Below are 27,153 nucleotides of genomic sequence, written 5' to 3'. Positions count from 1 at the left end.
ACCCAACATGCCACCCAAGACAGCAACCAGGCGCAGTAGAAGGCAGGAGACCACTGCAGCAGCACCATCAGCACCACCACCACCCCAAATGGAGCAGCATGCTGAGCAACGGGAGGGGAGTCCAGCAGCAGATGAGAGACGGTAATTATCAAATCCCCCATTCCTCCAAACTAGGGCCATGGAATATCAAGATATTCATTGCCCCTTTGTTTCTCTTTATTCAACAGCCGCCCAAGAGATGCAGCAGCAGCAACAGTGGCAGCACTGGCAACACTGGCAGCAGCAGTAACACCACCCACAGGCATGGAGTGTGGCCAGCAAGAGGACAGCACATCTTCTTCTGGGAGCCCTCCCTCGCATCGTCAGCGTTTGACGGTAAGTTTTTCTTTCCAAAATCCATCATCTCTGTAATATATGTCTATTCATTGCCTTTTATTTCAAAACAGGAATCACAAGATGAAGAGGAGCTCCCAGAAGAAGAAGGAAGGGGTGGACAGACACCTGGAGTGGGCTCACAATTGGTAAGTTTTTTGCATCAAACGCAGAAACACAACATCACACTACACACAACACATAGAAAACAATGTTCTGCAGACCACACACAGCAAACAAATGCCTACATCCAAAGACATAACATTTTTTGTTTTCTTCTCTAGTCTTCCCAATCTGGTGCTCGGCCAAGAGGTCCTCGCAGTGCCTCCCAGGGTCGTCGGCGACAGCAACGCGGCGATCACCAGCGTGTAAGTATAAATATTTTTGTTTTGTTTTTTTGCACTTTTTATTTCATTTCTTTTGTGGAGGCTAATTATGTTATTTTTCCATGGTACATGACGGCACCACGAGAGAGGGGATCCGCCCAGCGAGGACAGGAAACCTTCAAGATAAAAGGGGCGGCTCCTCTCTCCGCATCAGTTGGTTTCCTGTCCTCGATGGGGAACCCTCAAGATGAAAAGCTCTTGAAGATTCTGGAAGAAAGAAGAAAGAAGAGGATGCCTGGGCCTGGGTCGGGTGATTACTGGCAGGCACTGGTCTGCTACACCCGTCACCAGGTACCGGTAGTCGCCTCGGGGGCCATATATTCCTATGTCCCCCCTGAGCGAGTGCATGGCCACAGCCCGTGAGGCAGTTACCCGGGTGAAGTAATGATGCCTCGGAGACCATGGTTCGTGTACCCTCCAAGATGACCAAAACTTGTCCCATAGAAGTCCACGGAGGCCACTTTCCGTGCTCCCTCCCTGTCGACATATAGTGGCCATGCAGCCTGTGAGACACATCGGTGTCAAGGCAGAATTAAAGCTCCACGGAGGCTATGTGGGTACCCTCCCTGTTGAGACAGGCACTACAGAAACGGCCCTGATGAGGAATTACCTGATTTCAGTGGTGGCAGTGGAGATGCTTCACCTGGTAAGGCTGGACTACAGGTATGACGGGCGATAGCGGGGCTCTCCGATCCAGTACCCGTTGTCAGTGGTGGTAGTGCAGTTGCATCTCCCGGTAAGACCAGTCGGCAGGTTTGACGGGCGACAGCGGGTCTCTCTGATACGGTACACTGAAACAGTGGTGGCAGTGCAAGGTATGGCTGACAAACTGCGCTATAAGAGAGCTGGTCGGGTCCATGGCGTCGGAACACCGAGAACAGACCGCAAATACGCATGGGAAGCATTCCAGGCGCATACCGGAAGTGACCCCTGACGCGCACCGGAAGTGAAGGGTACACGGGTCAGGGGAACGCGCATCGCCTGGTGCGTGCTTCAGCCGTGCTTACGCCTGAAGGGAGCATTGGCACCGGAGGAGAGCGCGCACCGGATGTGATTGCCGGGTGTGCGCATAGGCCAGCTATAGTGCGCAGGCGTAGGGGCATAACCAGGAAGTGCAAGCGGCTGGCAGGTGCAGGATCAACCAGGGGTACCAATTAATTTAAAAAAAAAAAAAAAAAAATAGAGTGCTGCTATTTATAGGCAACAGGAAGTGCTGGCAGGCGTCACCACACCATTATTTGGTTAGATGTGACTGCTCTCATCACAAGACAGCAGCAGTTAGGCAGTTTATAAAATGGAGAGCCCTTCGCCAGAGCACTTGCAGCCGCACCAGGAGGCTGTTGCGCTCAGAGGAGAAGAGCCAGACACGCTGCAGCAGCAGTGGGAGCCACTCGGACAGCACACGTACGGGTCGTCGCCGCAAAAAGGAGGGGTCCCTAGTCTCTTTGGGAGACAGTGAGAAGACCAGTCAGCCTCCAGATCCGGTATCCGTTCTGTGAAGCGTCCTAGTGGTGAGTGAACTTCGAGAAAGTCCAGCACTCTAATGTCTGTTCTCTTTCTCTCTCTCTTGTCTCCTCTCTCCCCTATTTTACATACATTGGCGGGGTGGAGTATAGGAGGTCCCTAAGAAGAGTAGGAAAAAAAAATATAAAAATAAAGGATGTCCTTTATGCAATAGTCCCTTAGGAGCATCCTGGAATAAAAGATTGTGCCAGGATTGTATTAACAAGACAGTATCGGAAGAGACACCCTCATTCTCTGACAGTCTGAGATCCCTAATTCAAACAGAGGTTTGCAAATCAGTGAGGGCATTACAATCAGCGGACTACAAAAGAAAAAAACGTAGAGCCTTCCCTATTAATGAACAACTGGAAGGACTCATAAAACGGGAATGGGAAAATCCAGAGAAGTCCCAGATAATCAATTCCCTAAAAAGGAGGTACCCCTTTGAGGAAGAGGCATCCTCATCCTGGGATAGAGCTCCAAAAATTGATGTAGTGATATCAAAACTCGCCAGGAAATCCTCCCTACCCTTTGAGGATTTAGGTTCTCTAAAAGAACCTCTGGACTGAAAGACAGACAATTGTCTTAAGATGGCCTGGGAGGTCTCGGCTGGGGCACTAAGGCCCGCCGTCACGGCCACTTTTGTGGCTAGGTCCCTGAAAATATGGGTGGAAAACCTGGAAGACCAGCTAGAGCAAAGAGAGGAATCTATTCTGGAAGCATTACTGGCCATCAGAGCAGCGGCATTCTTTCTTGCTGAGGCCTCAGGAGATTCAGCCCGGCTAGCAGCGAAGTCAGCGGCCTTAACCAATGTAGGACGCCGGGCAGTATGCTCAAATGCTGGCCGGGGGACACTCAGGCAAAGATGAAACTCTGCTCTCTGCCATGTGAGGGAAATTTCCTGTTTGGACCGCCATTGGATGACGTGTTGGAGAAAGCCGGCGACAAAAAGAAGAATTTCCCAAAACAGCCATTTCAGGCCTTTTGGCGCTCCTTTCAGAAGGGCCGAAAATTCAGAAGACAGCAGTACAGGGATCGAGACAGAAACAATTCTGACAAGCGAGCCAGAGGTGGGAGAGGCTTCTATTTCAGCAAGCCCTCCAAAGACACCAAAAAACCCTCCCAGTGACGGTCCTTCTCAGGTGGGGGGAAGGCTCTCTCACTTCCTCCCAGCCTGGGAGAGGATCTCATCCAGTACCTGGATCCGACAAATAGTAGGGTCGGGTCTGGAATTAAGATTTCACCACTGGCCGCCACGAAGATACATGCAGACTCCAGTACAGTCATCTCAAGAAAAACAAGAAAGTCTGGAAGGAGAAGTATTATCACTTCTAGAAAAACAGGTCCTGGGAGAAATTCCGGAAAAAGAGAAGGAAGGTTTTTACTCCCCCCTATTTCTTATAAAAAAGCCAGACAATTCCTGGAGGACGATTATAAATTTGAAAGGCCTCAACAAATATCTGATAGTTCCATCATTCAAGATGGAAGCGATAAGGTCAGTGGTGAAGCTCCTTTATCCTCAGTGCTACATGGCAGTCCTGGATCTCAAGGATGCTTACTATCATGTCACGATCCGGCAACAAGACCGCAAATATCTCAGAGTGGCGGTTCAGATAAGGTCTCAGTGGCGTCACTTTCAATACAGGGCTCTTCCCTTTGGTGTAGCGATAGCTCCCCGAGTCTTCACACAATTAATTGCAGAGGTCACAGCCCATCTCAGGGAAAAAGACACTCTGGTGATACCATATCTGGACGACTTCTTGATAGTGGGAAGAAATTTCTCTCACTGTCAAGAACAAGTCAAAATAGTGATGGAGACACTACAGACCCTGGGTTGGCAACTGAACCTCAAAAAATCTAAACTGGTACCAGCGATGATCCAAAATTTTTTGGGCCTAACATTGGACTCGGTGGTACAGGAGTGTCGCCTCCCAGAGGAGAAAAAAGACAAGATCAAAAATCTAATCATGGCAACATTAAAAAAAAAAAAAACTCTGAGAAGGGCCATGTCAGTATTGGGGTCCCTAACTTCCTGCATACCAGCAGTAAAATGGGCACAGTTTCACACAAGAGAACTTCAGTGGTGTGTTCTACAAAACGACCTGAGGCTTTAGGGGCAGTTAGAGCAGAAGCTCACCCTCCCGGACCCTGTACTCCAGTCACTCAAGTGGTGGTTACAGATAGAGTCCTCTCCAAGAGGAGTGCCCTGGACATACACAGCCTCCAGAGTAGTCACAACGGACGCCAGTCCATGGGGCTGGGGAGCCCATCTAGACACACGGTGGCTCCAGGATCCCTGGCTCCAGGAGGAAAGAAATTATCCTCAAACGAGTGGGAGCTACTAGCCATCGAAAGAGCGCTGGAGGGATTGTTGACACACCTAAGTGGACATCATGTGAGAGTCCTATCAGACAACCGTACAGCAGTCGCATATGTGAACCACCGGGGGGGCACCCGTTCTCGGTCCCTGATGCGAATAGCAAAAAGGATCATGAATCTAGCAGAACACCAGTTCTTTTCATCATCGGCCCTGCATATTCGAGGCGCAGACAACCTGAAGGCAGACTTTCTGAGCAGGAACCACCTGAGGCAAGGAGAATGGCGCCTAAGATAGTCCATTTTTCAACGGATTGTGCATATGTGGGGGAAACCCATCATAGATCTCTTCGCCTCAAAAACCAACAAGAAGGTTAAAAAATTCTGCTCCCTAAGTCCAGCAGACTGGCCGTTGGCAGTAGACGCCTTCAGGATAAAGTGGACACCAGGTCTCATGTATGCCTTCCCTCCAGTGTGCCTCATTCCAGCAGTTCTGAGGAAGATCAGGGAGGACCAAGCCAGAGTAATTATGATAGCTCCCTTTTGGCCGAAAAGACCGTGGTTCTACTGGCTGAGAGTGATGTCGGTGGCGGACCCATGGGTGCTCCCAGAGGACCACGACCTGCTAACACAGGGTCCCTTCAGTTACCCTCCGAAGTCCAGGCTGTATTTGACAGCCTGAAATTTGAAAGGTCACTGTTAGAGAAAAAAGGTTTCTCAGCGGGGTTAATATCCACCTTACTCAGTAGCAGAAAACCAGTGACTACAAAAATTTATGGAAGGATATGGAGAAAATTTTTATCTACCTCAGGCCCGATACAGGAGGGAGAAGTACTGATAGGGGCAGTACTGGAGTTTCTGCAGAAGGGCTTAGAGTTGGGGTTAGCTGGCAGCACCCTCAAAGTTCACGTTTCAGCCCTGGCAGACTTATTCAACTATGACCTGGCAAACAATAGATGGGTGGCCAGATTTATCCGGGCCTGTACTAGAGCTGACTCTGTCCCGTCTCCTATGCCTCCTCCCTGGGATCTAGATTTGGTTCTATCATCTCTGACAGAGAGTCCATTTGAACCACTAAACGCAACATCAGATAAAGTGTTAACTTTAAAGACAGCTTTATTAGTGGCACTCACATCGGCCCGTACGGTTGGGGACTTACACGCACTATCAGCAGACCCGCAATACACTCAGGTCATGGACAATAGAGTTGTGTTAAAATTAGACCCAGCATACCTCCCTAAGGTAGTGTCAAAATTCCACAGGGCTGAGGAGATAGTCCTACCATCTTTTTGTCCTAACCCCGGTAAACAGAAGGAGGAGAGACTTCATTGCTTAGACGTTAGGAGATGTATCCTACAGTATTTAGACATGACAAGACCTTGGAGAAAACAGAGGGCCTTATTTGTCTCATACCAGGGGGCAAGAAAAGGCCTTAAAGCCTCTAAGCAGACTATAGCTAGATGGGTGAGAGATGCCATCATGTTAGCATATAGTAGTGCAGGCAGGGCTGTTCCAGAGGGCCTAAAAGCCCACTCCACGAGGGCCATGGCAACGTCCTGGGTGGAGAGAGCTGACGTCTCCATCGACCAAATCTGTAAGGCGGCCACTTGGTCCTCTCCATCTACCTTTTTCAGACGTTACAGATTAGACCTATCTGCTACCTCTGATCTCACATTCGGGAGAAGAGTGTTACAGGCAGTGATCCCCCCCCTAAAGAGAATACAAATCTCTGTAACTCTCTCGTGGTGCCGTCATGTACCATGGAAAAACACGGGTATTACATACCTGGTAATGTGTTTTTTCATGAGACATGACGGCGCCCTTATATTCCCGCCCTATTTGATCACGTCATTAGTTGGGTGGTTTGTTAGTATTATACACTCCCTTGGTGTTGGAAATTTAGCAGTATAAAATATGTACTATTTATGTGTCCACTAACCTGCGGAGTTCCTCTCGTGCTCTGTAAAACAACTGATGCGGAGAGAGGAGCCGCCCCTTTTATCTTGAAGGTTTCCTGTCCTCGCTGGGCGGATCCCCTCTCGTGGTGCCGTCTTGTCTCATGAAAAAACACATTACCAGGTATGTAATACCCGTGTTTTTGTCTTTTTCTTTAACAGCCTTCACAGCGTGCTCCCGACTCTGACGGTGAGGATGGAGGGATTGATGTGGACCACCTCATCGATCTCGTCAGAGAAAGGGAGCCGCTATGGAATATGGCTGACCGCCGCCATGCTGACCTGATCGTTACCCGACGACTCTGGGAGGAAATCTGTTCGCTCCTTGTGGACCGCTGGGAGGACCTCGATGCTCGGGCCCAGATTAAAGAGCGTAAGTATATACAATACCGGTTGCTTGATGTAAACCAGTGTTTCCCGAACTCCAGTCCTCGTGGTCCCCACGGATCATGTGTTCAGGATTTCCATTTACTATGGAAATCCTGAAAACATGACCCCTGGGGACCATGAGGACTGGAGTTTGGGAAACACTGATGTTGTATACTAACCACTTTGCCCTTTCTCGTTTCAGGGGACAGAATTGTGAAGCGGTGGCGGTCTGTGAGGGATCGTTTCAAGGAGTTCAATAAAGAGATGCGGGCCCCGAGTGGATCTGGAGGACGCAGGAGCAAGTACAAGTACGCACGAGCCCTGTCGTTCCTCCGGGAAACAATGGTCACCAGAAGGTAAATATTACACAGCACATGTGAAAAAAAATGTTTCTATGTAACTTTTTTTTTTTCAGCCAGGGCCATACCATGTCACTATTTTAATTGTTTTTTTTTCTCTTTATTCCACAGCACGGTGAGCAGCACTCGGGAGCCTGCACGATTGGACCCTTCTGAGGCGATCCCTGAGGAGACCGGCACCGAGAGACACTTCGACCGCCCTGGTACATCTTCACCTTCCCAGCCTTCCCACACATTCGACCCATCTGTCCCATCTACCAGCACAGGAGCATCGTGGCCGCCTACATTACATGAAGCTGCTGGTGAGGAGATCGCTTTCCCTTTACCCCACCCTTCTGCCCCTGCCACCTCTAGTACACCTGCGGGTACTGGGCGGCAGCGGCAGAGGGGTCAGGAAAAGACTTATGCGCCAGAGTTCTTGCATCTGAATGCATCTTTCCAGAACTGTCTAAAAGTCTTGTCAGAGCAAATCTCCGCAGGCTTTCAGCAGATCAACTCCAGCATTCTGGAGGTGAAGACACTTCTGCAAACCATGCATTCAGAAGCAAGATCTTCGCCAAACCACACCTTTTTCAGGTCTGTTGTGGAGCGCATGGAAACGCTCTCTCCTACCCAGCAGATGCATGTAATGCATTCATGCCACGGTGCTCTCCAGCACGTTACCTCCCAACCTCCTCCTCCCACCACAGTAGTTCCTCCACCTGCACCCCCTCCAGCCACTTTCCATCCTCCCCCTCCTATTACATACCAGCCACCTCCCCAGCAACAGCCACCTCCCCAGTACCAGCAACCTCCCCAGTACCAGACATCTCCCCACTTCCAGCAACCTGCCCCGTACCAGACTCCTTCCCCCTACCAAACTCCTTCCCCATACAACTTGCCATCAACATCATCTGCTCCTACAGTCCCTGCCCAACCCTCCACTCCACCGCCCACCACCTCTTCTGCCTCCCACATGTCCACCCATTCTGTAGCTTTTTCCACACCTTCACCTCTAACTGTTCCTTCCCCACCACGATCCCAGTCCTCTCTCCACACTCCCAGTGTCGAAGTGTCCCGCAGCCCCTCCAGCAGTATTTCCACCCCACACTACACAGGTTTGTAATGTGTTTTTTAATAAAAATGCCTACTGTTTTTAAAACCTTTATTAAAAAAGTTTTTTGCACATTAAAAACATTTTACAAAAAAAAAATATTTTAAATAAAAGTTAAATTATCGTTTTACAATGGTTGTCTGTCATTTCTTTCTGCGGCGAACTATGTTTAAAAAAAAGGTTAAATACAGGGTATTTCAAAGGTAAAAAGGTATTCAAAACCAGGTATATAACTGTGGGTACATTTTACCTTTTTGCCACAGTTGTGTTCCTGGTTGTGTTTGAAGCAAAGTATTTCACCGAAAAAGTTGTGTTTATTGTTGGTGATTTCCTAACAATGTACACAACTTTTGTTACAAGGTGAAATACTTTGCATAAAACACAACCAGGTACACACCTGTGGCCGAAAGCTAAAAATAGTAAGACCATGACAAGATAGCCAACTTTGGTTGGCAAAGGTATATACTGTTGGTACAGAAGGTACACAAGTTTGGTTAAGGGCACAAATCTTTCACACTCTGTCATCCTGCCAGTGTACTCTGCCTTGAGGTGACATAAAGTATAGTGCAAAATTGTCCCTCATTACTGAAACCGTCACAGAACTTCTAGTGGTAATGTCATGGTAATCTTGCAAGGTGGTTTCTTCAGAGGTGTCCTCAATGGAAATGGGTTCCTTGCAGATAACAAAATTGTGGAGTACCACGCAAGCTTTGATCACCTCGTCCACAGTTTCTGTCTTGAGGTTGATCGCAGTCAATAGGACCCGCCATTTTTCTGTCAGAATACCAAAGGTACATTCAACCATTCTTCTTGGTCTTGTGAGGCGGTAATTAAAAATGCGTTTTGTTCTTGTCAATCCTCTGCTAGAGTACGGTTTCAAAAGGTGTTCTGACAGCTGGAAGGCTTCATCCCCTACACAGACAAATGGCATAGGTGGACCAGATGTTTGCGGCAGCGGTCTAGGGGGTGGGAACTGGAAGGTGTTTCCATACAGTTTACGCCCCATGGCAGACAGTTTGAAAACTTGAGAGTCATTGGAGCGGCCATAGGCCCCAATATCAACAGCAATAAATTTGTATTCCGCGTCAGCGATGGCCATGAGGACAATGGAAAAATATTTCTTGTAATTGAAATATTCCGATCCCGATCCGGCTGGCTTTACAATGCGGATATGTTTCCCGTCCACAGCGCCCAAGCAGTTCGGAAACTGACATATCTGTTGAAACTTTTCTGAAATTTCAATCCACCTCTCTGTTGTGGGCTCTGGTAAAAACTCTTCAGCTAAGGAGTCCCACAGTGCACGGCATGTGTACTTCACTATTCCAGATATGGTGGAAATCCCGAGTCTGTACTGGAAATGCAAAACATGCAAAACAGAAGCCGCGGAGACACCATCACATGTTTCTCAACGCAAGCAATGACCAGCCAGGTCTTTCCCCGGGAAGGAACAACCACAGGAAGGGCAGTCTCCAATGAAGGAAACCACCTATGCCAAAACATGGTATCCATCCACAGACAGCTGTTTCGGGGTATTGCCCCTCATCAGTGTGGAGTAGGAAACTGGCTGGTAGGAGCAATGCCTAGTAAAAGACTGTGAAAATGAGGATGAATGAACTCATGGAGATCAACATCCAACACTGCGGAGACACCATCACGTGTTTCTCAATGCAGTGATTCTAGAGCACTGCCCCCATCCCTTATGGGAAATATGCAAAATAGAAGCCGCGGAGACACCATCACATGTTTCTCAACGCAAGCAATGACCAGCCAGGTCTTTCCCCGGGAAGGAACAACCACGGGAAGGGCAGTCTCCAATGAAGGAAACCACCTATGCCAAAACATGGTATCCATCCACAGACAGCTGTTTCGGGGTATTGCCCCTCATCAGTGTGGAGTAGGAAACTGGCTGGTAGGAGCAATGCCTAGTAAAAGACTGTGAAAAAGAGGATGAATGAACTCATGGAGATCAACATCCAACACTGCGGAGACACCATCACGTGTTTCTCAATGCAGTGATTCTAGAGCACTGCCCCCATCCCTTATGGGAAATATGCAAAACATGCAAAACAGAAGCCGCGGAGACACCATCACATGTTTCTCAACGCAAGCAATGACCAGCCAGGTCTTTCCCCGGGAAGGAACAACCACGGGAAGGGCAGTCTCCAATGAAGGAAACCACCTATGCCAAAACATGGTATCCATCCACAGACAGCTGTTTCGGGGTATTGCCCCTCATCAGTGTGGAGTAGGAAACTGGTTGGTAGGAGCAATGCCTAGTAAAAGTCTTTTACTAGGAATTGCTCCTACCAGCCAGTTTCCTACTCCACACTGATGAGGGGCAATACCCCGAAACAGCTGTCTGTGGATGGATACCATGTTTTGGCATAGGTGGTTTCCTTCATTGGAGACTGCCCTTCCCGTGGTTGTTCCTTCCCGGGGAAAGACCTGGCTGGTCATTGCTTGCGTTGAGAAACATGTGATGGTGTCTCCGCGGCTTCTGTTTTGCATATTTCCCATAAGGGATGGGGGCAGTGCTCTAGAATCACTGCGTTGAGAAACACGTGATGGTGTCTCCGCAGTGTTGGATGTTGATCTCCATGAGTTCATTCATCCTCATTTTCACTGTACTGGAAATGCAGTGACGAAAGGGATTCTCCAGTTGCAAGAAATCTGTGGGGAATTAAAAAACAATTAGTTTAAAATCACAGCATTACATACCAAAACTCAGCTATAACACTTGGAGATACAATCTACCACCAACAAGATTGCAGTGAAAGTGTGCTCTGATGCGAGCATATCCAATAAATGTGGCTTACCTTAAAGTCACCATCAGACGCTCTGCGGGTGAAACAGAGAAGCGGCAATAGGTGTCTGCTTTTCTTATGAGGTGTGCAATGCGCTCCACCAAGTAATCAAAATTCTCCATTTTCATCCGAACATATCCAAAAAATTTATCCGGGTTTCGTCTAAGGTCCATGCAGAGTGTAGAATAGACCCCACGCGTCATTCTCTTGGCTGTGATGGGGTGGATCCACAAACGTCGTCTACGATGCCTGATGCGCTGCTGTCTCGCTCTCTCCTTCTCCAGAACAATCACCCTCAAACGATTCGCCTCCGCTGTAAAATCCGCCAAATTCTTCAAAATATTTCCAATCACAACATCCATCTTCGCCAGTAACTTGCTCTTCTCTCCAACCTGCACTTTCTCCTCTACAACCTGTCAAAGAAGGGCTGTAGGAACATGCTATATATAGTTTTCCAGTAGCCAATCTCGTTCGGAAGGCCACAAGGGTCAATTTTAAAAACCGGATCCGGCGTAATCCGTCAAAAAACGGAACAAAAACCGGATTAACCGGATGAGACGGATCCGGTTTTGTCTGTCAAGAACAAGACGGATCCGGCAGAAAAACGGATCCGTCACATCCGGTTTTACGAAATATTTGCCGGATCGCGCCTGACACCGAAAACCTGATGTGTGAAAGTAGCCTAAGAAATGATGGTTGACAGGAACAGAGGTCAAGATAAGAATTTCAGGAAAAGAGCATCTCTCCGACCATTAATCATGGGGTGGATCAATCATGCTTTGGGGTTGTATTGCAGCCAATGGCATGGCGAACATTTCACAGGTAGAGGGAAGCATGGTATTCAATGATATTTCAACAAATTCTAGATGCAAACATAACACCATCTGTAAAAACCTGAACCTGAAAAGAGGATGGCCTCTACAAATGGATAATGATCCTAAACACACGTCAAAATCCACACTAGACCACCTCAAAAGGACGCAAGCTGAAGGTTTTACAATGGCCCTCACAGTCCCCTGATCTGAACATCATTAAAAATCTGTGGCTAGACCTCAAAATAGCAGAGGATGGAAGACGACCCAGAAATCTTACAGAACTGGAAGAATTTTCCGAGGAAGAATGGACGAAAATCCCTCAGTCAAGAATTGGAAAACTCTTGTCTTTCTACAAAAAGCATTTACAAACTGTGATAATTGCAAAAGGGAGTGCTACTAGATGCTAACCATGCAGGTTATTCAAACTTTTGCATGAGCACATTTTCCATTTTGTAATTTTTTTAAACTGTAAAAAAAAATGACTATATATAATATTTTTATATTTGCTTAGAATGTAAAGGAAATGTGGCATCATTAACTTAAGGCCTTTTAGAGATCATTTCATCTTCAACTTGCTTAACTGTTTACAATGACCAGGGGTGCCTAAACTTTTAGTTGTCACTGTATATCCTCCATCCTGGTATATATACCATATATCCCCCATCCCGGTATGTATGTTCCCTGTCTATATATATATATATATATATATATTTCTATCCCCCACTCTGCTGCTGTTCTTTAATGCATAGAAAAAAATAAACCATTATACTCCCCTTCCCTTCGCTACCCCGCCGCTCTTGAGTTCAGTGTGCAAGCTACAGGAGCGCATGGCATCACGTCCATGTGCCCCCAGTCACATGCACACTGACGTCAGTTGCTGGCCTTTGATTGCCCGGCATTGTGTATTGCCGCACACGGACCCGACCGATCTCTGCACCGTGATACAGTTTACCAGAATGTGCATCCGAGGATGTGGCGCCCCTGAGTGTTCAGTCGCCACAGAGGTATTGCACCTCCTCCTGAGGTGTGGTACCCCACCATCCATGTAAGGTGGAGACACCTGACCACGCTCCAACACCTGCACCCCACACCACAAAGTAGTGTAGCAAAGCACCTTCGGCGGCTCCCTGCTTGGAGTATAGCATAGCACCCCTTGGTGGCTCCCTGCTTGGAACACAAAACGTGCTGGGAGGTGGGTGGAGTTTAGTTGACACAAAAGAGCGGGAAGAGTTGAGTCAGTCAGTCCTGGCATTCAGTCAGAGAGTGAGGATGTAGACGGACGGAGTGTGAGACAGAGAAGATCCCTGGGAGAGGGATGGGAGAAGGAAATGCTGCAGCAGGCCACAGTGATCTGGGTCTGCTGGCACAGGAAAGAGACAGAGAAAGAAAGAGCTTGATTCTCCATTGGAAAGAAGGATTAGCACGGAATGTAAGGAAAATAAGAGAACAAGGACCAGTGTTAGAGGAGAACCCTTTTCAAGTTCTAAGCGCAAGGCCGGGGTCCGATCCCCGAGGTTGTACGGCTACTAATGGTCCTTCAGCAGACACCGGAGGAATAGAAGTAGTGACCACTTTATTCCCACCCAAGACTTGGGGGCACAACAGCAATGTATTAGTGAACCGGGACTTAGTAGCAAGGAGTCCCTGAAGCAGGCTACAGCTGTCTGCCGTACAAGTAGAGTTCATAGGAACATCTGATAGGAGTCACTCCAGTGTAACTCAGTACTGAGAGTACTTCATTCTTAGATGCTATAAGAGGAGACGTTCAGAAAAGGCACATTTGTTGGCGGAGTGTCAGAAAGGAGTACTTCATCTTGCCTGGAAGTTGGCTGAGCTCCTGACCCGGAGGACACGGCACCGAGGCGGGCACCTGTATGCTCAAAAGACTGTGAGTAAAGCTGTGGAACTACATGCCCTGGTGTCCTCCACTTATTTTGGCGCCAACGTGCCCAGCACTGCTACATCTCTTGCGCCTGACACAACACCATCTACTGTACGTGTCACTTCACCTACACTGCCCTGGGACTACAGCCCTGCCTGTGGAGGGCTATAACATCACTGCTGCACCACACCATCTGTCCTAGAGGATCTGTCTGCAGCGTCGGCTTACATCTCTATTGCCAAACCCCACAGGTGGCGTCACGAAACACTTATAAACTTTCACCACCATAAGCACACTGAAACAACCCCCTTTGCAATGGAGCCCCAGGGCCACGGACAGGGTCGCCACTGCCGTGACAACCCCCATTGAGAAGATCAACCGGCCCGGTACAGAGTACCCCACGGCCCTGGTGAGTGAGGGCACTCCAACTTGGCATCACGAACAGGATGACGAGACCCGATGCCATCGGGTTCTGTGTGCCTGAGATTTGTTGGACTTAAAATTTTTGGAAATGTGCAGAAGACCTAATTTAATAGACTGTATAATGAATGCTAAAAATGGCCGCCAGCGCGGTGAAGAAGGGCCTGACACTATGGGTGGTCCTAAGAAAAGAGCGCGGACTGTCCTGTGCCTCCCCTGTCTGAACTTCTATGCGACAGCAACATGGTCCACCCCCCGAGGGGTTCGTATACTGGCTTGGTGTGGAGGAGTTGGAAGAAGACGCCGGCCCCAGAAGGAGGAGCGGAAGCCAGTGGCGGGAAAAGAGCCGAGGCGGGAAGGAGAACGCCAGAGCGCCATGATGGACGGAGAGAAGCCAGAGGAATGTGGGGAGGAAAAGCAGCTCGCCCCCAGGCCGCCCCTGCGGAGTATACGACCACTGAGACACCCTCTGCAGCGCCTGCCACCACCTCAAAACAGATATTGCCATTGGATGAGGCCTGCCCGAAGGAGGTATATGAGGATCCCGGAGCAGAATGGACAGGGGCTGTGTGACGAGTGTCAGCTTACGCTGAGTCATTCTTAGAAAGAGTGGACCCTCTGGGCCGTGGCACCCACCCACCTAGGGCGAACTGATCTAATGAGAACCACCCCCTATACAGGGAGTGTCAGGGGCAAGACCAAGGGGGTGAGCCACCACGGCAGCTGGACCAGACGGCCGGCTCAGGGAAACAAGACAAGGCAAGACGAGTCATTAATTCAAAGAAACTTCATTAAGGAAGACTTCAGATACAACAGGTGCAAAACGTGAACACACAGAACATAAGACAAGGTGCGTGCAAGAGCACGCCGAGGTCAAGACTTGAGGAACTCTTCAGGGTGCAACAGGAGCAAACGTGAACACACAGTTCATATAACAGGGTGCGTGTGATGGCACGCCGAGGTCCAAGCATGGAACGTGCAGATGGTATGCGGACATCGGACTCCGGACAACAGTCCACGATCAACCAGGGCATCAGGGTCTGTAGCTCAGAGGGTGATCGGCAGGATCCGGACATCCAGAAGTTAGCCAGGGTTCCATGCATGGCAACAAGAGAGTTAGTGACATTGTGCGTGTCAATGGACTCGTCAGGATCAGGTTCACAGGACAGAGACCTGCGCATGCCGAGGGGCATGCCAGGAACGGGTCAGGTTCACAGGACGGTGGCCTGCGCATGCCAAGGGGCATGACAGGGATGGGTCAGGCTCAATGGCATCGGAATCCGGGGTGCTGGCATCGACCGACAGGGTCCAGGAATCAGGCTACGGACATCAGCTCCGGACAATAGGCCGCAGTCATCTAGGTCCGGACCTCTGGCAGCGGTCGGCAGGTTATGGAATCCGGCAGGCAAACTAAGGGTCAGAGAAGAGCATAAAGAGACAAAGGCTTTGTGCAAGAGTAGCACGAAAAGGCACAGTGTGAGAACCAGCGTGAGTGCAAGGAAGCACAGAGACCACGGCTGGGGAGCACCGGCAGGTGGTACTGACGATGGCAGTTGCAAGCGGGCACGACTAGAGGCGGCACCGCTGCGGGGCCACGCAGCCAGACCACTATAGCACTGGACGGGGCACGGCTGGGGCACACAGGCGAGCACGCCTAGAGGCGGCACGGCTGAGGCACACCAGGTAGGCACAGACGACCAGGCACATGCACGGAGGCACGGAGCCACAAGGCAGGGCTAGGCAAAGGGTACAGGACAGAGACGCGTGCGATACCGCACGGCAAAGCCTAGTACGAAATGTGCAAGAGCGCACAAAACATCAGGGACAATACAAAGAACTAGGCAGAGACCTGCGCATGCAAAGAGCATGTCAGGGACAGTCTAGCAGCGGAGCGTAGGCCGAAGCCCAGAGCCGGGCCAAGGAAGGACCTTGGGACTAGACAGGGCACAGAGCGAGGCCTGCACGCGTAGAGACACACCAGGGAGAGGTTCAGAGCGGAGACCTGCACGTGTGGAGACACGCCAGAGACAGGGACAGTCTAGCAGCGGAGCGTAGGCAGAAGCCCAGAGCCGGGCCAAGGCAGGGCCTTGGGACTAGACAGGGTACAGAGCGAGGCCTGCACGTGTACAGACACGCCAGGGACAGGGACAGTATAGCAGCGGAGCGTAGGCAGAAGCCCAGAGCCGGGCCAAGGGAGGACCTTTGGGACTAGACAGGGTACAGAGCGGAGGCCTGCACGTGTAGAGACACGACAGGGAGAGGTTCAGAGTGGAGGCCTGCACGTGTAGAGACACGCCAGGGAGAGGTTCAGAGCGGAGGCCTGCACGTGTAGAGACACGCCAGGGAGAGGTTCAGAGCGGAGGCCTGCACGTGTAGAGACACGCCAGGGAGAGGTTCAGAGCGGAGGCCTGCACGTGTAGAGACACGCCAGGGAGAGGTTCAGAGCGGAAGCCTGCACGTGTAGAGACACGCCAGGGAGAGGTTCAGAGCGGAGGCCTGCACGTGTAGAGACACGCCAGGGAGAGGTTCAGAGCGGAGGCCTGGACGTGTGAGGAGACACGTCAGGGACATGGTACAGAAACTGAGACCTGCACGTGTAAGAACACGCCAAGAACAGAGACAGAGGCAGGGTACCTGAAGCCACAAAGCAGAGCAAGACATGACACAATGACAGAAACACAGAACAGAGTTAGAGCAAACAAGGACTACAAGGCAAAGCAGAGCAGGGACAGAACATGGCACGAAAGACAACACTAGACGAGACAAGAGACGGAATACGAGCACGGAGCGTGTGCAGAGATGCACGACAGAGCAGAGTGCAAGGGCACAGAATAGAGGGAGCACCCCACAGACCAAGCAGCCATGCAGGGACACCACACAATACTCAGGCCCTGAGCATAGGAAGGGGCGGCCTGATATAGGGCATAGCACCTCCTCTTCCAGGTCAGGACCAGGGGAGCACTTCCAGGTTCAGATCCACAGGGCAACAGAGCACAGTCACATGATCGGAGTTCCAGACATGATGAGACGACTGCAGAATCAGTGCTGAAACCTAGACAGGTCACATGATCAGAGTTCTAGACATGACGAGATGATTACCAAACCAGACAGTGCAGGATCCTAGGAAAGGTCACATGATCAGCGTTCCAGACATGACGAGATGATTGCAGAACCAGACAGTGCAGGATCCAGACAGAGACACCTGATCAGAGATTCTAGACATGACGAGAAGAACACAGAAGACAGAGCAGAAACGCAGGCATCCTGCAGCTCAGACATGAGGTGAGTGTGCACACTGCTCTAGGGAATGAGCAGGATAGCAGACAAGATATGTGCATGCACATCGCTCCAGGAGTTCTTGAGAGAAAACAGACAGGTCAGATATGACAGACATGGCGGACATGACAGGCTGTGTCCCCGCCCGAACCCGGCGCGGCCATGCAGGCCTCTACCGACGGCTTTGGCCGAAACCAACCTTGCCCCGGCTCGGATCCAGCTGCAACCCGCTCCGCAGGCGACTTCGGGAGTAGCGGCCACCGCTGTCTGCTGCCATGTACCTGCGCCGGGACCGGAGCCTCCTTGTCAGGAAGTGCAAGATATGATTACCGCGCCTGACATGACCCTAGTGCTAGGAATGGCGCCAGTGACTAGGAATGGTCTAATTGCCCCCTGCCGACGACCCCAGGCCGCAGTGCCGCTCGCTGAGGTCCCGATGGACCTAGAAGAACAAAATTCGGCGGTACCGGCGATTACATTTGCGGAGTCATTGGTGGCAGCGGGGGTACCATTGGCAATAGCTGACACGCCATCCCCGCAGGCAGTCGATGTATCGGTCGCCCTTTCCTTTACCCCAACCACTCCAAATCTCACCCCTTGGGAAGAGGAGTACCTGCGATCGGGGGACGATCAGCAACAGGATGAGGACACTCAGAGCATCTCCCCTGAAAGCAGCCCAAGCAACCAGCTTCCAGAACCCCAGGAGGGACGACTAGCCATAATGTCGACTTAAACTAATTTTCGTTACCCAGTAGGGTATTTGCACCGTTGTGCCTTCTTTTTGGTTATCATGTTTTTGTTTTCTTGTTTTTCTGCCCAGTTGTTGCCCAGTTTGATTGGCAGCCTTTACACTTGAACTATGGAGATCATGGACGCTGATTGATCCAGAACTGCAATTGTAAATAGTTTGCACCTCTTTAGGTGCCTTCTCTTGGTTTTACATAGGAACCTTTCCTTGAAATAAGGACTACCTCATTATAAGGACATTTCCAGACACTTTGGCCGGACCAGTGTCTACCATTGCACTTACTAATAATGCTTAATATTTTTGACTAGAACCTAGATAGTGATAGGACAGATTTTAAAGAGATTCATTGAAAGAGAAATAATGTGTTACAATGTTTGAATAAAGATATGCAGATGATGAACCAGACACCAGCAGTTGTCACTTAAGGGTAAGAAAAAGAAAAGTAGAAAATGTGAAAAATGACAGAAAGGAAATGTGTTGCTAGAAAATGTGTTACTTGAATCAGTAGTGAGTTTGCTTTTATAGCACTTTAACTTAGGTAGCATAACTTTGAGTTTAGATAGTTAAAAATTGTTTGCACCGTTCAAGAAACGGTGCCTCTCATATTGAGAAGATTAGATAAGAACAGTTTATTTTGCATTACAAAATTTTGTATGTTCCTGTCTTGTCAACTTTGTTTTCTTGCAGCCCGCCGACGTGCTGTGTTTGATGGGGGGGTATGTGGCACCCCTCAGGCTTCAGTCGCCACAGAGGTATTGCACCTCCTCCTGAGGTGTGGTACCCCACCGTCCAGGTAAGGTGGAGACACCGGACCACGCTCCAACACCTGCACCCCACACCACAAAGTAGTGTAGCAAAGCACCTTCGGCGGCTCCCTGCTTGGAGTATAGCATAGCACCCCTTGGTGGCTCCCTGCTTGGAACACGAAACGTGCTGGGAGATGGGTGGAGTTTAGTTGACACAAAAGAGCGGGAAGAGTTGAGTTAGTCAGTCAGTCCTGGCACTCAGTCAGAGAGTGAGGATGTAGACGGACGGAGTGTGAGACAGAGAAGATCCCTGGGAGAGGGATGGGAGAAGGAAATGCTGCAGCAGGCCACAGTGATCTGGGTCTGCTGGCACAGGAAAGAGACAGAGAAAGAAAGCTTGATTCTCCATTTGAAAGAAGGATTAGCACGGAACGTAAGGAGAATAAGAGAACAAGGACCAGGGTTAGAGGAGAACCCTTTTCAAGTTCTAAGCGCAAGGCCGGGGTCCGGTCCCCGAGGTTGTACGGCTACTAATGGTCCTGCAGCAGACATCGGAGGAATAGAAGTAGTGACCACTTTATTCCCACACAAGACTTGGGGGCACAACAGCAACGTATTAGTGAGCCGGGACTTGGTAGCAAGGAGTCCCCGAAGCAGGCTACAGCTGTCTGCCGTACAAGTAGAGTTCATAGGAACATCTGATAGGAGGCACTCCAGTGTAACTCAGTACTGAGAGTACTTCATTTTTAGGCGCTATAAGAGGAGACGTTCAGAAAAGGCACATATGTTGGCGGAGTGTTGGAAAGGAGTACTTCATCTTGCCTGGAAGTTGGCTGAGCTCCTGACCCGGAGGACATGGCACCGAGGCGGGCACCTGTATGCTCAACAGACTGTGAGTAAAGCTGTGGAACTACATGCCCTGGTGTCCTCCACTTATTCCGGCGCCAACCTGCCCAGCACTGCTACATCTCTTGCGCCTGACACTACACCATCTACGTGTCACTTCACCTACACTGCCCTGGGACTACAGCCCTGCCTGTGGAGGGCTATAACATCACTGCTGCACCACACCATCTGTCCCAGAAGATCTGTCTGCAGCGTCGGCTTACATCTCTATTGCCGAACACCACAGGTGGCGTCAAGAAACACTTATAAACTTTCACCACCATAAGCACACTGAAACAACCCCCTTTGCAATGGAGCCCCAGGGCCACGGACCGGGTCACCGCTGCCGTGACAACCCCCGTTGAGAAGATCAACCGGCCCGGTACCGAGTACCCCACGGCCCTGGTGAGTGAGGGCGCTCCAAGGACACACATCCAGTTGAAGTTTGTGCTGGCGTCGGCAAGCCCCCAACTGCACGTACCCAGTCGTTACACCCTTGCTTATGACTGTTCCTCAATAGATGATGTTGGGGCAGAGAAGGATCAGCACATTGGATCTCCAACAACTGATCCTTCCTCCGTCAATTTAAGCAGTCCATTGTATGAAGAAGTCGGGGAAAACAGCTGTCGGCCAACGCTCGTAATTACAGGGGTCTCTATGGTTAACAAAAAAGATTTGAGTATATTAATACTCTGAATAGATATCTGGCTCCCTCATACACATGTACGCTGGGCTCGGCATGTGTTCGTAATGGGGAGACAGTATTAAGCCACTGCCCTAAAATAACATATGACATTGCTTTCTCTCAGCATCTGTTGTCGAGGAGGAATCGGCTAGACTTCATACATGGTGACTCGTGATACCATTCTGTGTGCCCCCCCCAAGCCATCTCTAACTTCTGTGTTCAGTACCTCTCATGAACTATGGGAATAGCTGCACTCATTGTATTATCATCCTGACTCCTTTTTCCGCAGAGCTAAATATGGGAACAAAGGACCCTCTTTTGACTACAATGGTGGAAGTTCCAGAAATGGAACCCCCCCATTTATCACATTATGTCATATACAGTAATGTGGATATATACCTCGGATTAAAATACCGCTGTGAATTTACTGCGTCCATTGGGAATGGCACAATGACCAAATTGGGCGCTTGGCCCAAAGAAGATTGTGCAGCCACCTTTACTCCACTCTCTCAAACCATATACTTTTCACTATCATACTTTTGGTAGATCAGCAAGAATTTTGGGGACAAATGGAAGAGAATATGATACACTGCGTAGACGTGTAGTCTGTAACCATGTACATGGATTGGTCTGCATTGGAGCCAAAGACCAGAAAAAATAAATATGCTAAAACAGCGATCACCAAAAAAATATAATATCAATTGCGGTATTTATTATGACATTATGGACAGCATATAGAAATACAAAACAAATTAAAATCATTTAAGAAAAACAAAACAATGAAGGCCTACAAGAACCACACACCAAACAGTGGCTTATAATATGGCCATTGAGGAACCCAAACATTTTATGGTCTTTTACCAAGGGAATACCACTCATAAGTAAATAATACAGAGCATCCTAAAGACACGCCCCAGAGGATCCCATGATCCACGCCCTCCTAGTAAAATTTATAAAAATTAACAGTAAATAAAAAAGTCCATACCTCTTGAACCGTATGGTGGATTTAAAAAGAAATAAGTAAAAAAGGAAAAAAAAAGGAGATACTCAGGAGAACGGCAAGAATAAAATAAAGCAAATCCCATCCACGTCTGACCTGGGGATACTTCTGTGTACATATTTAGGCTTGACCTTATACATAGCAAGATAAGAACACAAGGTTCATGGCAAATGGAAATACAAATATAAGCCACTAGGATGAAATGTCTTCAAGTGCTCTAGGCAGGTCCAAGTGATATTTATTACTATCAGATAGCCTGGGATTTTCTAGTCGTTGGTTTATGTTTAAGTCTGTGAAATATTGTCTAAATTCTATACCCATTGTACAATAAAGGAGGAAGGCTGCCTTTAAATACTGAATGCTATTCGCCCCCATTAATGGTATGCAGAATTAGATTATACATATATAGATATATAGTACATATATATATATATATAATACATATAATGATATGATTATTTCTCTCCGTAGAGTGCTGGCTCCGTGCATATTTGATGCAAACAACTATAAACCAAGAGAAACAGTTGAATAACTTGCAGGTAACTGTAGGAAGTAAGACCCCGTGCTGTTCCTCTTCCAACTAACCATGTGTCTTCCAATTAATAGTAGACTATAAACTAATCTTTGTGTGAATGTACTGGAGGTAATGTGCCCAAAAATGGTGGTAGTGGAAGAGAAAAATTGTGTCCCTGTCCCAGTGTAGTGATAGGTGCGAGGTGCTCCACACTCACTTGTGGGCCATAGGCCTCCACTGGCTCCAGGCTTCCATCTTCTGGAACGGTTGAACACAGTCCAGGTAGCAAAACCAGTTACAGTCGTTTCCTCAGGTATGGGACATAACTTCAGCCCTAGCGCTCACTTTATTTGGAGCGTCCCTTTCCCTTGTGACTCCTCTAACGCTAGGGATTCTTCTCCACCGATGGCAGTGCACCCGGATTCCATTACCTTCCGCTTTAGAGAGTCCATGTCCATCTTTCCCTGCATCATAAAGAAAAACAGTCGGACTCAAAAAATCATATCTTAGTAAAGAAAAAGATTTTTTTCAATCGCAAAAAGGTGCAATAAATTCACCGCAGTCAGGTCAAATGAAGAAGACAAAGGTAACGTTTCGACCCTATCTTGGGTCTTTTTCAAACCTTGCTGGAAAATAAATATGGTGAGTATACAAGGTGTGAATATGCAATTCTACAAAAACAAGATACATATAAAACTAAAATTAAATTAAAAATAAAACCAAATCCCATGCGTGCTGTACAATTACATATACATGTCAAAACAGTAAAGCGTATCACCAGGTCAGTACTCCCCTTACTAACCTACTACACGGGTTTGCCTGTTCCTACTTATCACATAAGCTTCTTCTGTTCCAGCAACTTTATGGTCTCTTCTCTATCCACAGCCCCTAACGGGATTCTTATACCATTTGTGCACAATTTCTCTTCATGAACCTTCTATATGAGGTTAGTGACAGCCACTCTGCCCACCTCCGCAATATGCCCCCTCCATTTTGTAGTTATGCATTAATTTAACATGAAAAAAACTCCTGATTTTCTTTGTATTTACGTATTCATAGAATAATCACCTTGTACTTCATGACAGTATACTTCTACCATTCTGTGTTTACATACATGTACTGTATATATATTTTTAGTAGAATGTCACACATATATCTTATACTGTACCTTATAATTGGTATTTGGGCCCGACATTGGGCTCGTATTGTCCTTTTATTTTCATCTGGGACCTGCCATAGCCAAATTCTCTCCGTCTCCCTGGTATGGTTTACTGGATACTTAATAATCATATTCAGAGCTTATCATTTGACAATATTGATAACAAGCCCACTACCTGTACCCCACCAACATGGGACTTGTTATATGCTTTATTGTTTTGACATGTATATATAATTGTACAGCACACATGGGATTTGGTTTTATTTTTAATTTTATTTTTATATATATCTTGTTTTTGTAGTGCATATTCACTCCTTGTATACTCACCATTGTTATATATTTATTTTCCAGCAAGGTTTGAAAAAGACCCAAGATAGGGTCGAAACGGTACCTTTGTCTTCTTCATTTGACCTGACTGCGGTGAATTTATTGCACTTTTTTGTGATTGAAATAAATCTTTTTCTTTACTAAGATATGATTTTTTGAGTGAAACTGTTTTTCTTTACGATATCGTTTGTGGATTAAATCCACATCCAGTCTGCACCTCCATTATAGCAAAAGTGCACGACTTTCTCTCCCTACCATCTTTCCCGGCAGGCATGATGTGCCCTATGGCCCCGACACCATTCTCGAGATCCCGGGCCTGACCGATGGAGCCGCATTGAGGAGTTATATGGCATTCCACTGCCCCAAGTGATAGGCTCACTTTGGCCCTAACAGCCCACTGCACTTGACCTCAACAATGAACTTGCTTGTCTTTTCATCTACTACCGACTCACTTCGATCACTATTTTATTAACACTATTGCCTGCCCTCCCATCTTTGCACTTGTACCTAACTTTAACTATTTCTTATCAATTCCCTACCCTTACTTTATATTACTAATATCATTTCCCCTTTTATCTATAAAAAAACTCTTTAATGGGGGCTCCCACATTAGCCCCGCTATTCTGCACATTACTATATCACAGCACGTAAGGATTATATACATACACGTTAAATGCATAAAAACGCATTGTTCACATTTCATTTATGCAAACTTTGGTTGTCTTCAGGACATTTCGTCTGCGGTGTTGCTATCAGTGTGTCAAGAGTGGGAGAAGAGGGTTGCATAGACAATCCAACACAATGGGCTTTGAACACATTTTATAAGTGGTCATAAAGTTGTACATAACTCTTGAAAGAATAAAGTTACGTTAAGACCAAGCAAACCATTGTTTTTCTTGTGAAGTTCTCAATAAGTTTGATGTGTCACATGACCCTCTTTCCATTGAAAAAAATAAAGTTGGTTCCAAAATAGCCGACTTTAAAATGGCCGCCATGGTCACCACCCATCTTGAAAAGTTCCCCCCTCCCATATTCTAATGTGCCACAAATAGGAAGTTGATATCACCAACCATTCCCATTTTATTTAGGTGTATCCATATAAATGGCCCACCCTGTATATATAAAGCTGAGTGCATATCCCCGCCCACTCCGCATAGCCACACTCATTCTAATTTTCCATATCATCCCGTCAGCCAGAGCCACCGGACTACTACCCCTAATATCCCACATCACCCCGTCAGCCAGAGCCACCAGACTACTACCCCTAATATCCCATATCATCCCGTCAGCCAGAGCCACCGGACTACTATCCCTAATATCCCACATCATCCCGTCAGAGCCACCGGACTACTACGACTAATATCCCACATCATCTCCTCAGAGCCTCCGGACTACTACCCCTAATATTCCACATCATCCCCTCAGCCAGAGCCACCGGACAACTACCACTAATATCCCACATCATCCCATCAGCCAGAGCCAACAAACTACTACCCCTCATATCCCATATCATCCCATCAGCCAGAGCCACCGGACTGCTACCCCTAATATCCCACATCATCACCTCAGCCAGAGCCACCGGACTACCACCCCTAATATCCCACATCATCCCATCAGCTAGAGCCACCGGACTACTACCCCCAATATCCCACATCATCCCGTCAGCCAGGGCCACCGGACTACTACCCCTAATATCCCACATCATCCCGTCAGCCAAAGCCACCTGACTACTACTCCTAATATCCCACATCATCCCGTCAGAGCCACCGGACTACTACCCCTAATATCCCACATCATCCTGTCAGCCAGAGCCACCGGATTACTACCCCTAATATCCCACATCATCCCGTCAGCCAGAGCCACCGGACTACTACCACTAATATCCCACATCATCCCGTCAGAGCCACCGCACTACTACCCCTAATATCCCACATCATCCTGTCAGCCAGAGCCACCGGACTACTACCCCTAATATCCCACATCATCCCGTCAGCCAGAGCCACCGGACTACTACCACTAATATCCCACATCATCCTGTCAGCCAGAGCCACCGGACTACTACCCCTAATATCCCACATCATCCCGTCAGAGCCACCGCACTACTACCCCTAATATCCCACATCATCCCGTCAGCCAGAGCCACCGGACTACTACCACTAATATCCCACATCATCCCGTCAGCCAGAGCCACCGGACTACTACCACTAATATCCCACATCATCCCGTCAGAGCCACCGCACTACTACCCCTAATATCCCACATCATCCTGTCAGCCAGAGCCACCGGACTACTACCCCTAATATCCCACATCATCCTGTCAGCCAGAGCCACCGGACTACTACCCCTAATATCCCACATCATCCTGTCAGCCAGAGCCACCGGACTACTACCCCTAATATCCCACTTCATCCCGTCAGCCAGAGCCACCGGACTACTATCACTAATATCCCACATCATCCCGTCAGCCAGAGCCACCGGACTACTACACCTAATATCCCACATCATCCTGTCAGCGAGAGCCACCGGACTACTACCCCTAATATCCCACATCATCCTGTCAGCCAGAGCTACCTGACAACTACCACTAATATCCCGCATTATTCTGTCAGAGCCACCGGACTACTATCCCTAATATCCCATATCATCCCGTCAGCCAGAGCTACCGGACTACTAACCTTAATATCTCACATCATCCCGTCAGAGCCACCAGACTATTACGCCTAATATCCCATATCATCGCCTCAGAGCCACAGGACTACTACCCCTAATATCCCACATCATCCCGTCAGCCAGAGCCACCGGACTACTACCCCTAATATCCCACATCATCCCGTCAGCCAGAGCCACCGGACTATTACCACTAATATCCCACATCGTCCCGTCAGAGCCAACATTGTCAGGTTGGCGCTGTTACACCGATTAAAATGATCCCTGGGATGGCGAAATCAGTCTTGTTTCTTTTTTTAATCTGTGTTTGAAGTTTTAAGTTAATGAGATGCTTCATGCCAGACAAAGAGTTCCAGATCTGGGACCCCTGCAGTCTGTGTCAGAGGGTGGTCTGTTATGATTGGGTCACCGAGGAGGAAAGCAAGACCAAGCTAAGCCACAGAAAACCAGAGATGTTGGTAACTAAGCGGATTGCAGACCCCTGATCCTATCCACACAACTAGCAGTAGCCGTGGAGCGTACCTACCATGATTCGAGACGCCTCGACACAGCCGGAGAACTAAATAAGCCTAAAGCAAGAAAGGGGAAATCTTATCTGCCCCACAGCAGACCCCAAAGGAATAGATAGCCCCCAAACATATATTGTCGGTGAGACAAGATGAAAACACAAACACAGGTAGGAAAATAGGCTGAGCAAACGATGGGGCCCAAACTAACTAGACAGGACAGGAAAGGAAAGACACTGTCTGCAATCATGCAAAAAACCCTGCAAAAAATGCCCAACACATCTGATAGATAAACACTGAAGTCACTAGACTTCGCCCACTGTATCAGCACTCTGGTATATTCTGAAAGCAGAGCAAAGAGAGGCC

At 48.4% G+C, this 27,153-nt stretch overlaps 1 protein-coding gene across 4 annotated transcripts in view; it reads left to right on the top strand.

The window, feature by feature from the left end:
• Window positions 1–27,153, top strand: part of ELMOD1 (ELMO domain containing 1) — a 175,820-nt gene that overhangs the window by 83,408 nt on the left and 65,259 nt on the right. The window contains exon 3 of one of the 4 annotated variants that reach the window (XM_073583016.1): window positions 22,086–22,153. The exons of the other annotated variants lie outside the window; for them this stretch is intronic. The gene's annotated coding sequence lies outside the window, so the exon portion shown is untranslated. The remainder of the gene's footprint in view (window positions 1–22,085; window positions 22,154–27,153) is intronic. 4 annotated transcript variants of the gene reach the window in all.

The sequence above is a fragment of the Dendrobates tinctorius genome, unplaced genomic scaffold (genome assembly GCF_039654945.1).
Source record: "Dendrobates tinctorius isolate UK_male_01 unplaced genomic scaffold, ASM3965494v1 ptg000075l, whole genome shotgun sequence".
Classification (NCBI taxonomy): Eukaryota; Metazoa; Chordata; class Amphibia; order Anura; family Dendrobatidae; genus Dendrobates; species Dendrobates tinctorius.
The sequence above is the reverse complement of the archived record's forward strand: the minus strand, read 5'-3'. Positions and strand labels throughout refer to the sequence as shown.